The sequence below is a fragment of the Maylandia zebra genome, linkage group LG1 (genome assembly GCF_041146795.1).
Source record: "Maylandia zebra isolate NMK-2024a linkage group LG1, Mzebra_GT3a, whole genome shotgun sequence".
In the NCBI taxonomy this organism is placed as follows: Eukaryota; Metazoa; Chordata; class Actinopteri; order Cichliformes; family Cichlidae; genus Maylandia; species Maylandia zebra.
The window spans coordinates 9,435,970-9,449,251 of NC_135167.1; the positions used below are offsets into that span (position 1 = coordinate 9,435,970).

The 13,282-nt window shown below is 37.4% G+C and overlaps 1 long non-coding RNA gene across 3 annotated transcripts in view; it reads right to left on the reverse strand.

Annotated features, from left to right (window-relative positions):
• Positions 1-1,749: 1,749 nt before the first annotated feature.
• The window catches only part of LOC101478435 (uncharacterized), a 41,592-nt gene continuing 30,059 nt past the window's right edge, over positions 1,750-13,282 (reverse strand). The window contains exons 3-4 of one of the 3 annotated variants that reach the window (XR_013093998.1): positions 7,884-7,975; positions 1,750-7,611 (exon numbers count right to left, since the gene is read on the reverse strand). This is a non-coding gene — a long non-coding RNA (uncharacterized LOC101478435). Of the gene's footprint in view, positions 7,976-13,282 lie in introns of all 3 variants that reach the window. The other 2 variants (XR_013093992.1, XR_013093990.1) reach the window with 2 other exon arrangements.

Sequence of the window (13,282 nt, forward strand, 5' to 3'; positions counted from 1 at the left end):
CCATGCCTTTTAGACCAGTTTAATGAACACCATAGGACAGTATTACTTGCAGCTAGTGAAGAAACACGATTCATGGCCATGGTGCAGTTTCAATACAACATATGCAGTGCAACCAGGGTGAAAAGCAGCGATATGATCCTGCTATGTACTGCAACAAGCAGAAAGTTAAGAATGAAGTGGAGTTGGACCAATAACTTGCCTTCCAAGGGTGCACAAGGGGAAAGATAGTGAGGCTTCTGGGGGTTTACATCTTGATGCTGCTAATGAGGGTGTTTTTAGTATAATTACCCCAACAGGGTGCTTGGCAGCATAATTACCAGAAAGACATTACAGAGGAACATTAGTGTGTCCAGGTACAGTAAATATGTCACGATAGAAGGTGACAAGGTCTGCTTTTTATCTTAAGGAGGATTTTTCCAAAAAAGCAGTTATTTTCACACATGTGCCAAACAAAAATCCGAGTTTCATTATACTTACGACAATAACAGGTTCCCTGTAAATGTATCAAATGTAAAGATTACAAAATGTAAAAGTGCAGAATGCGTGTGAACATTTCAATTCTCAGTGTGGTCTCTCCTGTTGCTGAATGTGTGGGGCCCTTTTTTCTACAAAATGCCAGAGTCAAGTGGGAGTCCAAACAGTCAAGTTTATATGGCTGAGACCCAAACTCCAGCAAATCAGCTGCCCACAGTTGAATGTTCTTTATGAAGTAAGTGAATACCTGGCAGGGATGTCTAGCACTTTTGTGTAGGCGACTCCAGACATATAGTTTAGATCACATAAATGCCACAATGCCTGTAAAAACACCTGGACTTTTTGGCCCCGACTTCAAACATTGCCTTTGCACTCTTTTTACCTTCGCAGATCTTTTATGTGGTCAGGTTGCAGAAAAAAATAATATCATCCCATTAAAGCTAAATGTGTGACATCTGAAATGAGAAGAAGGTTGTTACATGAACACTTCTTGCAGATGTGGGTCAGTCCTTTCTTATGGTCCAGTCAAGTCTGTACTGTATTATTATCATTGTTATACGGAGTGATCGAGGTACTAAACTGCAGCTGGTGTGGATTGTCTGACTTAATATAAATAGTCATGTCATAATAAATAATTCCCACTGACATTTATCAAGGCCCTCTATTATGACAGTTTGAGCTACAAATGTTTAAATATCAGTAGTATAGTGTCCTGAAATCCCACAAAAACAATATCTGTCAAATTTCCTTCCTCTACTTTTTAAATCCTTTGACTTTATTTCAGTTGCATGCTCCTTTCTGACAATACAACCAGAACTTTAGCAGAAATAACCACAACTATATAAACAGAATTCGGGGATGAAAGCGCAATTTCTCAGACATTGTGCCTTTACTTTATCTCCCCTCCCCTCTGAGCAGAGACTTTTAATCATCCCGATATGATTTAGTCACTTTTAAACAATAATGATCATGGAAGCAGCGTCATTTGGGACGAGGTAATCAATCAGGGGCTCATTCAGCTTTAATTCATGTAGATGCACACCTAATACTCATTACAAAGATGCAATTTCCACCCAGTCAACATAGATTAATGGGGGACCATCTCTCCTAGTGTTTCTTTGTGCAGTGCCATGCCTCCAGCAGGATAGATGACTTTCATACAGACAGAACTGGTCCACGCGCTCATTCATTTAACAGACACATTTATGACAATTCGGTTGGTTGACAGAATATTCAGGAAACAGCAATCAAAATGACACAGAGCAGAGTTCTGCTTTGGTATTTTTTATTGGTTTTGCTTAAAACGAGAACAGGATTTGAGTCACAAATGTCTTCCATCGAAAAGGTCTTTACACATTCAGCAAAACATCAGAAATACCACCAAAGAAATATATTCTGTAAATACTTTGAAAGTTGTTGTGATCATTGTGATCAGGTATTCATTTTGAAGCAAAAATAAATGCAGGGAGTTTTATAAAACGACATGTTGTAAAACATTTAACAAAGTTGCATCAATTCCTTTACAAACCACTTTTCATTCAGCTTCAGGTAGTAGGTTCCTTAAACTTATTATTCAAAAATATGTTGTATGGTTAACATAGTCATGAAAATTGTTTTTTTTTATCTTTAATTTATTGTTTTTACTTAAATTACAAAAAAAATCCTTCATATATTTACATGAATATCAATGTAGTTGCTTCCATCAGTGTTGAATAAACCACATATCTCAGAAAAGTTACAGGAAATCTGGTCACATTGTTCTTAATGTATTTTGATAGATAATATCTATGAATGTTACTGTATATCTACATCTTCCTATCACATATGTTTCTGTATAAAATCTCAGTAATTCAGCATAAACTTATACGGGTAACTGAATGAGCCTCTTGGGTCCTAATAAGCAGACATGTACTGGTATTTCCTCAAATGCAAACTAAAGCCTATATTCCCCTGGTTTATTATACACACTTTCAGTATTAATATTAATGTGACTTCCGTTTGTGGAAAAAAAAATACTATGAAGTTTGAGAACTCTGTCAGCACAGAAAATCTTTGAGTTTTGCAACTGAATAGACACTTGTAGACTGAAATTGCCATTTTCCTGGTGCATCTCTAATTTCCCTCGTATCAGCAGGCGCTGGTGGCAATGCTGAGGGCAGATTACAGCATGGGGAGAGCCTGTCCTGAAGAGCTCCAGGTGGCTGGAGTTAACTGTGCTGCCCTGGGCTATGTCACTGTGAGCTGGACCAGCATCCCTGCCCATGGCCCTCCCCTTCTCTATATCCTCCATCTCCCTCGGCATGCCCATCCATCCATCCTGCACTAATTGGGTTTGGTACTGGAATCCCCCTCTCACAGCATACGCTCACGTCCAACCGCTAGCCGTAAAGACAAGCATGTTTAGCGCAACAATTATGATAATTGCTGCAGAGCACTCAGCTAAGGGAATAAGCAAATCTGATTAAGGGCCCTTCTGCATGATCAAATATTAATCTGATGTGTCTTCACTCTGACCTGGCTTGGAACATAAGAAGCTCTTATGGTCTTATGCATTAACAGATTTGCGCAGGCTGAACTCATAGCAACTAATAATATTGGACATGCAAGTCAGAGCGCTGAGAAAACCTTGTGGGAGTAGAATCCACTTACATGTACAATAAAACTAAATAACAATATCATGGACTATAATCAGACTAAGCGTTATAAGAACTCGATTACTTCAAAAGGCTGCTGACAGTAAGCACCTATTATTTGAAATTCTCAGAACCACCTGTTGGACTGAAGTCAACAAGCTACGTTATATAAGTAATAAGCTTTATATTCACATTATGTTTAATGCCACAAAAACAAAACACACATGAAAGTTCCACCTGTTAACCTTCATGCTTTAAAAATGTTTTACATTATGTAAGTAAAATCTTAATAATAATTTATATATTTTTTTATATTATCCAGATAAATTAAAATAATGTAAATGTCAAATTTTAGAAAGTATTTTTCCCATACATATTTATATTTTTAATTTAATTAAGCTTTTCTAAGGAATTCTAATTATTAAATACAGTGTTGTGACGGGGAAATGAAAATGAAGTCGCTGCTCTTTTAAAAACATTAAGGTTTGAAAGAAACAAGAGGAAATTTTTCAGGCTGGAGAAATTACTGTCACTAAATATAAATAGAAGGTGTTCACACAAGACTTTCTGAAAGAAACAAAACTAAATATTATTTAAAAATGTTTTTATTTTTGAAAATGGTCAAAATCCTCATCAGCAAACACATCGGTTATTCAGCACCATCCCCGAAGTCCACTGGCCTCATCCAATTTGACCTTCCAGCCTACAGTCAAGTCTAGAGAGCAAGCAATAAACAAGATGGCGATGAACCAGACAGCAACTGGCAGTTTAAAGAAGATTAGAATGATATTAAATCAACACAAATACCCAGTATTTAACAACACAAAACAGCTTGTAAGAATCATTGGATTATGAATCTGGATTACATCTCTAGGCCCTCATTGCTGAGACACTCTGTCTATGGGGAAGAGGGAGGGGGACTCCAGATGAACTAATCTACTTACAAAGCATATTGAACTTACTATGATTTATACATAAGATAAGGCTTATTCTAAGGTCAATTCTTACAGTAATTCAAAACATACTGTTTATTCTGTTGGACATTAATGCAACAGATGTCCCTGCTACCCGCTGCTCCTCCTCAAATAAATACATGTCTGCATGAAAGTAAAACAGTGGAACTACAAGATGCACCGTATGTGATCGGGGGAGGAATGTGTAGCTGAATAATACGAACCACAGGACCACCAAATAACATCAGCACTCTATATATAGAAAGTAAATATCAGGAGACAAGACGAGCCATGGTAAACTTTTAGAGCACAAAGTGAGGGTTGTAAAATCTAAATGTTAAGTTTAATAGCATAAACCCTCCAGTGAAAATTTGAAATTAAAAATTAAATAACACACAAACTGTATGACGATAAATTGTAAAAGCTGCCATAGTCATCAATCAAATGTTCTGCATGCAATCGTACAAGCTGTGAAATCTAGGAATTCAACGCGCTTTGCAGTGCTTTTTTCAAGTATGTTAATATTTTTTCAAAAAGAAAGAAAACAAAACAGCAATTAATTTTTAGCTTCTTCTTATTACTGGATTTCTAAAGCGATACACACTAATCCACTGACGCCGTGCATTTAATTTAGAGCATAGTTCTGTGAAACAAGTCTAAGACTGTTTGTGAGAATGATCCTTCTTGACTAATATGAGATTAACCCAGATGCTTTGCACAGGAATAAAAACATGCTCACTGCTAGCTTTATGGTAAATGCATATAAATACAATATATTACTAAAATAGCGAGGCTATGCATAACCAAAAGAAAACAAAGTATATATTTTTAAAAATCGCAAACACGTTGAAAACCACTGTAAGAGTATTCTAAAACCAACATCATATGAATGTCTGGCTGTGGAGGACAGTGATCTAAGGAAAGTCACGCATACACAAGGAGCTCTAACACACAAATCTGGTAGAACACTATTTACTGATGAGTCAGTGTGCTGGAAGAGTTGTAACAATCCCGGGACACAGAAAAGCTTTAAAGTTAGCAAAGACGCTTAAAAATATATTGAAATTATAAAGAAAAAATACACACAGCCTCTTTTTTTAAACAAAAAACACCGCATCATTCTGAGGTAGCACCTTGATGCTAAAGGGAAGGAAGCTGAAATGAAAAATAAATAATCACAACCATGTTTTTCTTCTAGCTCTGACACGCGGAAGGTATATTTACTGAAGCTGATGAATTGTGCTCTTCCTGTTCTGTGCTGCAGCTGTTGGAAATACTGACAGACATAACTTAATGTACTCATATTAAAACACTGACCAAGAAGCTGACCAAACAATTTCCAAAACACACTGAGAAGGTTACTATCAAGAGCTGCATTAACTGATTAAGTTATTACTGTTTTTATATATTGTTATAACATTTCAATTATGGCGATTGTTGAAAAAGGACTTTAGTTACTTTCAGTTAAAAATACAGTAGAAAACAGTTCAGTCATTGGGCCACATCATCTGTGGTCATTAGATTTTAGCCTGTTATTTGCCTACAAGTAACCATAGTAACAAAACTGATGCTTTACAGTACGTTAATGGTTAAGCTCACTTACAATTTACATAGCTTAGCCAGTGATCGCATTAACTAAAACAAGTGAAAACGCATGACAATATTCTGCTGTTCTTCACTGTTCATTTGCAACGGTTTGTGTGTGATAAGTGTAGTTTGAAATAGAAAACAGTTGTTCTAGGGAGAGCTCTTTCACTTCACATCCATCTTTGCCCCAAATGTTTAAAGAAAATTTTTATAATGTTTTCTCTTTTTTTGGCAGATGGGATATTTTTAAACTTATCAAATGATTCACGTTTGGTTGGAGAAAAAAAAGAGAAAGAAATAAAATTATTATCCTCCTCCCCGAGTCCTACTCCTGTCAGCCTGCAGTCATTTCACAGCCCAATCTAAACACTGAAGTGGGAGACAAGATTGAGTATTTTCATAGCATGCTGCATTGCACCCTGACGCTGTAGACTGACTGCTGTTGGAGTGACCACAGCTCATCTCTCTGCATAGGGAATGGTCAGGAATCCTTCCTGGACGCTCTAGGAAAAGTAGCAGCTCTGAGGCAGACTACACTTTCTGTACCACTTCTAAACAGAAGACTGCTTCTGCGCTGTATAAGTATGCGTCTTGCTCTGTCCTCATACACAATTGGATTATAGCAGTATTCCTCTAATTCTGAACAGGTCTCAAAGATTTAATATTCCTCTGAAATTTGATATATGCCCTAATTTAGAACCTCATGACATGCAACTTGTGACATTCCTGTTGAAAAACTCATTAACCCCTTGAAACTATATTAATGCTTTTTGATGAGGATTTGGTTGATTTTGTGAGGTTTGACTTTTTCGGCTCATAATTTCAATCTAATATTTTTTTTTAAACAATCTGTGGGCCCATATACTAAAATATATGAAAAATATATTCAAAAGCGTGTAACTATAACTAAACCGAAAACTTCAGTTTGCACATTCTGAAGTAAAAATTAACCTAACAAACTACTAGACTAGACGTCTTCATATTGCTTCATAATTATTGTTTTTATGTACTCAATGTTGTATCAATACAGATAGTCCGAAACTGTGGAAACATCAGAAGAACACGGTGACATAAATAAACCATGTTTCCACTGTGAAATAGATCGTTGATGATGATGTCAAAAGTATTTCAGACATTTTTTGTCTTATTATCAATATGTACAACTAATTTGATGAGTACATTTTTTTTGTTTGTTAATAATTTTAGTACAGTTCATTTCAAATGCAATAGATATTTTAAATTAATTAGAAAAAAGGACTTTATGAAACACTTTATGATAATTTTGGCTTATTGTGAAATGTATTTTTAGTTCATCACATGCTGTCTATAATATTATTCCTATTATTATTCACAACAGCATGAATAGTAATTCATGTAACTAACTATACGGAATAAATAATAAAAATCACAGCCTTAAACTGAAATCATATCTGATTTGCATGAATTGTTTATATAAATTATATTATTCTCAGTATAACTTTTATTATTATCTAATTCTGTAAACAGTGGAGGTGTGCTGCTACAAGTGGCTGAGCTTTATTTCCACTTTGGTGCACATGGAGCCCAGGCAGGTGCACAGAGCCCACCGTGGGGTATCAGGTATCCCCTTGGCCTAGGCCTCTCCCATTTGTCATGGTGAATGAGTGGTTTGCCTGACTGCACTTTCTCATTCCATTTCCTCCCAGGCTGCACTGAGGCCCTACCACCCACTGTACGCTGTCATTTCTTTAACCCCTTTTCCATTCACATGAAGTGCGGGCAATAATGCTCTCTCACATTCCTCCTTTCAATAGCTTACACTTTACAGTCCCCCACCTCTGCCCCCCAAACTCACTGCACACACACGCATGCACACACACGCACACACACACTCGCGTATACACACCTCTCTTCTCCTGGTCAGTCTACACCTCTCCTAATGGTGTGAAAAGCAAATGTTGTCCGTGTGACAAGTCACAGGTGTTCTACAAAAAATAGTGGTTGAATAATAATCATAGAAATAACTAAAACAAGCACAGGTTAAAAAAAAATGGAAGAATAAATTAAATACTTTAAATATACTCAGCTATGATATTGACATAACGAATTCTTCAATGAAAAAAAAACAAAAAAACCCCAACAACATCACGGGCCTGGCAGATGCTCAGAAGGTTAATTATTAACCTATTTAGAAGAAATCTCTCACCACCCTCTCAGTCCACGTATAAAGGCAAATGTTAGTGCTGCTCTTACTTACGTCCATAATGCCTTCCACCATCCATTCTAGCTGTGATATTTGGCTCACCAGTAAAAGCCACAACACTGCGCCCATCGGCACCCACTCTGGAACTGTAAGAAGAAACTGGAATGGAAAACATTGTCTGCTCCTACTCAACAAGGGGAAAAAAGCGCTCAAGCACAAGTAAGGGTAATTGCAAAACACCCTGAGCTCATCCTATAAAGAAACTTTGTTTCTTTCCTTTTTTTTCCTCCAAAAAGAAAACCAGGAAATCTCCACTTATTTCAACAAACATTTGCCTAAACTCAGGAACTAGGCTGGACTCCCCCCATACACCACCCCCTTGCCTTTTTAAAAGTGTGGTGCGGGTCTGTGGAAGATCGGGAGAGCGTCAGTGTGTGTAGATGCAGTGCGAAGAGATTGCAGCACCATCTGCTGGTAAAAAAAAGAGCCAAGAAAATAAGAGAAGGAATAAGGATAAAGTTATGGCAGAAGCCGACAGAAAGATGAGTCCTCTGTGAGGGATATTTTCCCCCAATTTAAATTTAGAGTCCATATGTATTACTGCTAGTGGTTTGTACTTTGAATGAAAAAAAAAAATATGACGGGAAAACGCAAGACCCTAATAGAGGGAAGAAACGCCATGACTGAGAGACATAATTCAACTTCCCATCACTAACTAGAAGAGGTAAAAGTTCATGGAGGCCTCTTCCTCACATCACATCCATAGCTCTGACTACGAGACATATAAACAACCTATTTCATTCTTGCCCTCATTTCCTTCAGTGGATCCTTTGGACAACTAATAATGAGTTAATCAGCCTGATTGCACATTCATCACTGTGATATGTTTCTCTCTCTCTTTTTTTCACCTGACAAGGGCAAGCATGTTTTACTTGGGAAATGAAATATTTAGTGACCTGCTCCTTTTGCCCTTACACTGGAGACAGAGGCCCTACAGCTGAGTAAACAGCTGGGCTGCACAGTGGACAGGTAACATCTAGCGCCCACTCTGCTCAGCACTGACTAATAAAAGCCACGTTACCCTGGACACTATTCTTCCCTCAAATAAAACTGACAAACAACAAGTGCAATTTAGCCTTTTTTTTTTTTTACTTTATTATTAAAATATGCATTTATGTGTTATCCATGTTAAATGTTAAAAAACAAAAGCAAAACAAAAAAACTGGCAGAAAATGGACAAGAGTGACAACTTTCACTGCTAAAGGGCCTCACCAATGGAATATATGCGGTACTGCACAATATATATTTCTATCCATCCATTAGACGAATCAAAGTTAAAATGTATAAAAGTGGTCTTGCCTGCCTTAAAAGTGGCCTTCCGCACTGAAACATTCTATTGTAGTCCTCCTCGGTAAACCAACTCACACAACACAGCCAAAGAACAAGGAAAATTATAGCCTTTCCTCTGAGTCTATTCTGCCAACTTCAGAGATTGATATGTAAACCAACGAGACAGATGGACTGGAGAGATGTTAGGAAAATGAAGAGGATGAATATTATTGAGAAGAAAAAGGAAAATTATATAAATGTATTAATCAAATGCATTTTTCTCCTGGTGCAGTGTCCAGCAAGTCACAAAATGAAATCAGTGCTGAGATTTGGGTTGACCTGTTGTTCAAGCAACGTTTGTGTAAGTGACACACTGAGAGAGAGAATTTATGAGACAATAAATAGACAAAAGCTGTCAGAGGCATTGACGCAGGAGGTGGCTGGATCTTAATATACAGTGGTTCAACGTAATACTCCCACACAAGCAGGAAAGCAAAACAGAGTATTTTAGGTAACAAAGCTTCAGTCTTGCAATCCAATATTTATCACAAACTGTACAGGTAAGACCTTACAGAGTCATTAAACATGGAAGCACAAATCTTAGAACCGCTGTTTACCGCATATGGAATGAGACTGCAAATTTCTTCAACCATATGTTCTCAGTTTCTGTTTTAGCATACATAACCTAACCCAGTCATTTATGAACAAATTCATTTTCAGCAAACACCTGAGCACAAACGACATCATTTATAACAAGGTGTTAAACATGGTGAGCTTAATATTTAATATTAATAATCAGGGCACCTGATTATAAGTACTCTTCCTGTGTGTGTTTCATTGTTGTTGTTGTTGCTGTTGTTATGGTTTTTACAAATTAACCTAGCAATAAAATAAAATCAAAATCTCTGAAAATACAATTCTTTATGATTGCTATCTTAAGCATCTGTGTACAATTAGAAACTGAGGACTGATGAGGATAGATTGGTTGTGCCTGATCAAGGCCTATTGAATTTCTACCTCTCAGCCATTCTCAAATCACTAGTCAGCACTAATGCACCCATATTGTGTCTATAAGTGTGAATTGATTTATATTGCTGCAAAGCATCCCTAAGACATTGAAAGAGCACCATTGGAACCCAATACCTATTATATATGTTTGTTTCTGAGGAAACGGCCACTCAGTACATTGGATCAATGTGGATATCAAAGGTCAAGGCAATACATTCCTGCTGAAAAGTTAGTGTGCCATCAAGCAGCCCATTTGCCAACCACCAACAGCCTAAAGACTGGAAATGAGGTGCAATAAAGATGAAGGAAGGTATTTACAAAGTTGATGTTTTATATCCGGTTGTTCAGTGATGACGCGACGAATCCTACTTCCGGGTCTAAAGTAGTCTGCGTTTAATATGGCTTTTGTGTTGTTAACATGTTTAATGTTATGTATTTTCTTCTATTTGATCTCAAAAAGCTCCTAAAACAGTCAGCGACCACTGTTGACCTCCCTCGGCTTTTATTACCGCTAATCATTTATTTAAGCTCAGTTTTTAAAACCTTACGATGTAACTACAGCCCAGCCCATGCAGCAGTATATGAATGACTAACCTCGTATTGTGGATGGATTATCTCAGTTGTTCTCCTGGCTGAAGTTTGGTCCTTTTACAGCATCCTGCCATGCGATTACATTTGTTCCTGACCACCGAGAACACTCACATTAACTTTTATCGAGTGGAAAAAAAGTTAGCTTGTTTATATTATGCTAACATAGCTGTGTCGCTAGCGGTCACGTAGCACATCATTATATACCAGCTAGCCCAACTTCAGTAACCCTACAAACGTCACTGCTGTTTAGTTTTCTGTCTTCATTTATGCTGGAAGTGATAGCAGAGCTGTACGTTTTAATTTGTTTCCAAAACCCCGCAGTCAGGACATGCTATATTGTATTTAGATAGAAGCTAGCGAGCTAACTCCCTGCTAACTTCTAACTCCGTTAAATGTCATAAATTCCGTTTTCATGGATGCCTGGATGTTAAACTCAATTGTTACACCTGGTAGAGCAGAACGCTGATCATTTTATTAAAGATGAAAGACTTTAGACAGTTTTTCAACTCTCAGTAATCCCATAGTGATCGTTTGATATATGGACCTGCAGCGGAGTTTAGACCCAGACACGGCTAGTGACGTCAGACTGAACAACCGGATAGTTTCTGTATTTTCTTTTCATTTACAGTCATGTGAATTCATTCCTTCTAACCTGACCCCATCTTTATAAGGAGAATTTGTACATGAAATTGGTAACTGGATCAACCATTTAGTTATTGTGATACCTAAAACATGCCCATCGCTACAAATAATTATAATTGGTCATTACAAAATGCTGATTGATCCAAACCAACTTTACTACTAACTAGAAGATCAGTTACTGGCAGGTATCTTTAAGCCTGTCAAGATGGATTCCCTGTTGAGAGACTTGGTTCCATACTCCCAAAACATTCAACCACACAAACCACTGGTGCTGGTATGTACAAATAATACTGTAAGAAATGGAAGTATTGCAGACCATATCTGAGACTTCCTTCAATAGGTCTTTGATATTAAGACTATAATCATGGGCAGTCTCAGTAGTCTTACCCACAGAGCTCTAAACTGACCCTTCTTGTGCGATCAGGGACTATTGATGTTGATATGCAAATTAAAGATCATATTAATTACTTAGGCCTGAATGCCTCAGTTGAAACTAACACCTGGCAAGCGTGCAGAGAGGATATCCTTGTGCAAGCATGGCTATAAGCATCCCTTATAGATTGTTGCTTTTTTCCCTTTTACTGCTTACGTCTCTGAGGACCTTTTGAATCCATATTAATTTCCTCTCTGGCAGTTATGTGGGCAGGGTATGAACTGTGCTATTTCACTTTTAATCTGTCAGTAATTTAGTAATGTGTAAACTAATTATGCAGCAATATTAATGTAATTGGTTCTGGGAGCTGTTCAAAAAAAAATCAATGTGTTTGCAGAGAATGCAGTAAATTGCATTGGGTTATTATAATCATGTGTCAAGAGCTGATTATGTTATGAAACTAAAAGGTAGATGTCAGCCACAGGTCAATACAACCTAGCTCCATAAAATCTATGCCGGCTCATTCATTGATGTGAAAGGATTCAGCGAGAACAACCTCCGCTTCCTCCCCTACTCTGACTTGAATGACTCATCTTCACATACAAATAGAATACATTAAAATAGTTTCTTTACATCAGACAAAACATTCAGGCTGATTTGCAGAATATTCCTACTGTGTAAATGTCTACAAGCAGATGATCATTGTGTGATATTTAAAAGTAACATGACAAATTAAAGTCTGTTTACATACATATGGAAGTATTTACAGTGCTTCACTTGTTCCACATTTTCATGTTTCATGTTAAATTAATATTTAATCCATTAATACTCATAATTCTATGCACAATATCACTTATTCTTGCAAATTTATTACAAGTAAAAAAAAAAATATATATATATATAACATGCACATAAGTATTTTTCAGATCTATCCAGAGATGTTCAATCAAGTTTAAGTCTGGGCTCAGGCTGGGCCACTCAAGGACATTCACGGAGTTGTCCAAAAGCTCCTTTGTTATCCTGCGCTTGTCCTGTTGTAAGATGAACCTTCGCCTTATTCCAAGGTGTAGAGTGCTCTGGAGCAGCTTATCATGAAGGATGTCTCTGTACATTGCTACATTCATCTCTACCTCAATCTTGACTAGTCTCCTAGTTCCTCCTTCCAAAAATCATCCTCACATCATGACGTGGCCACTACCGTGAGTCACTGTAGGAATGGTATTGGATGGGTGATGATTGGGGCCTGGTTTCCTCCAGAAATGATGCCTGGCATTCAGGTCAAAGAGTTCAACTTTTGTTTCATCAGACCAGCTCTAGGAAGATGGTTCCAGCAGTCTTCCATTTATGGATGATGGAGTCCACTGTGCTCACTGCCTTCACTGTTGAAGAAATTTTTCCGTACACTTCCTCAGACCCTCAATGCAAGTCTCAGAGGTTTACAGACAATTCCTTGGACTTCATGGCTTGGTTTGTGCTTTGATATGCACTGTCACCTATGGGACCTTATATA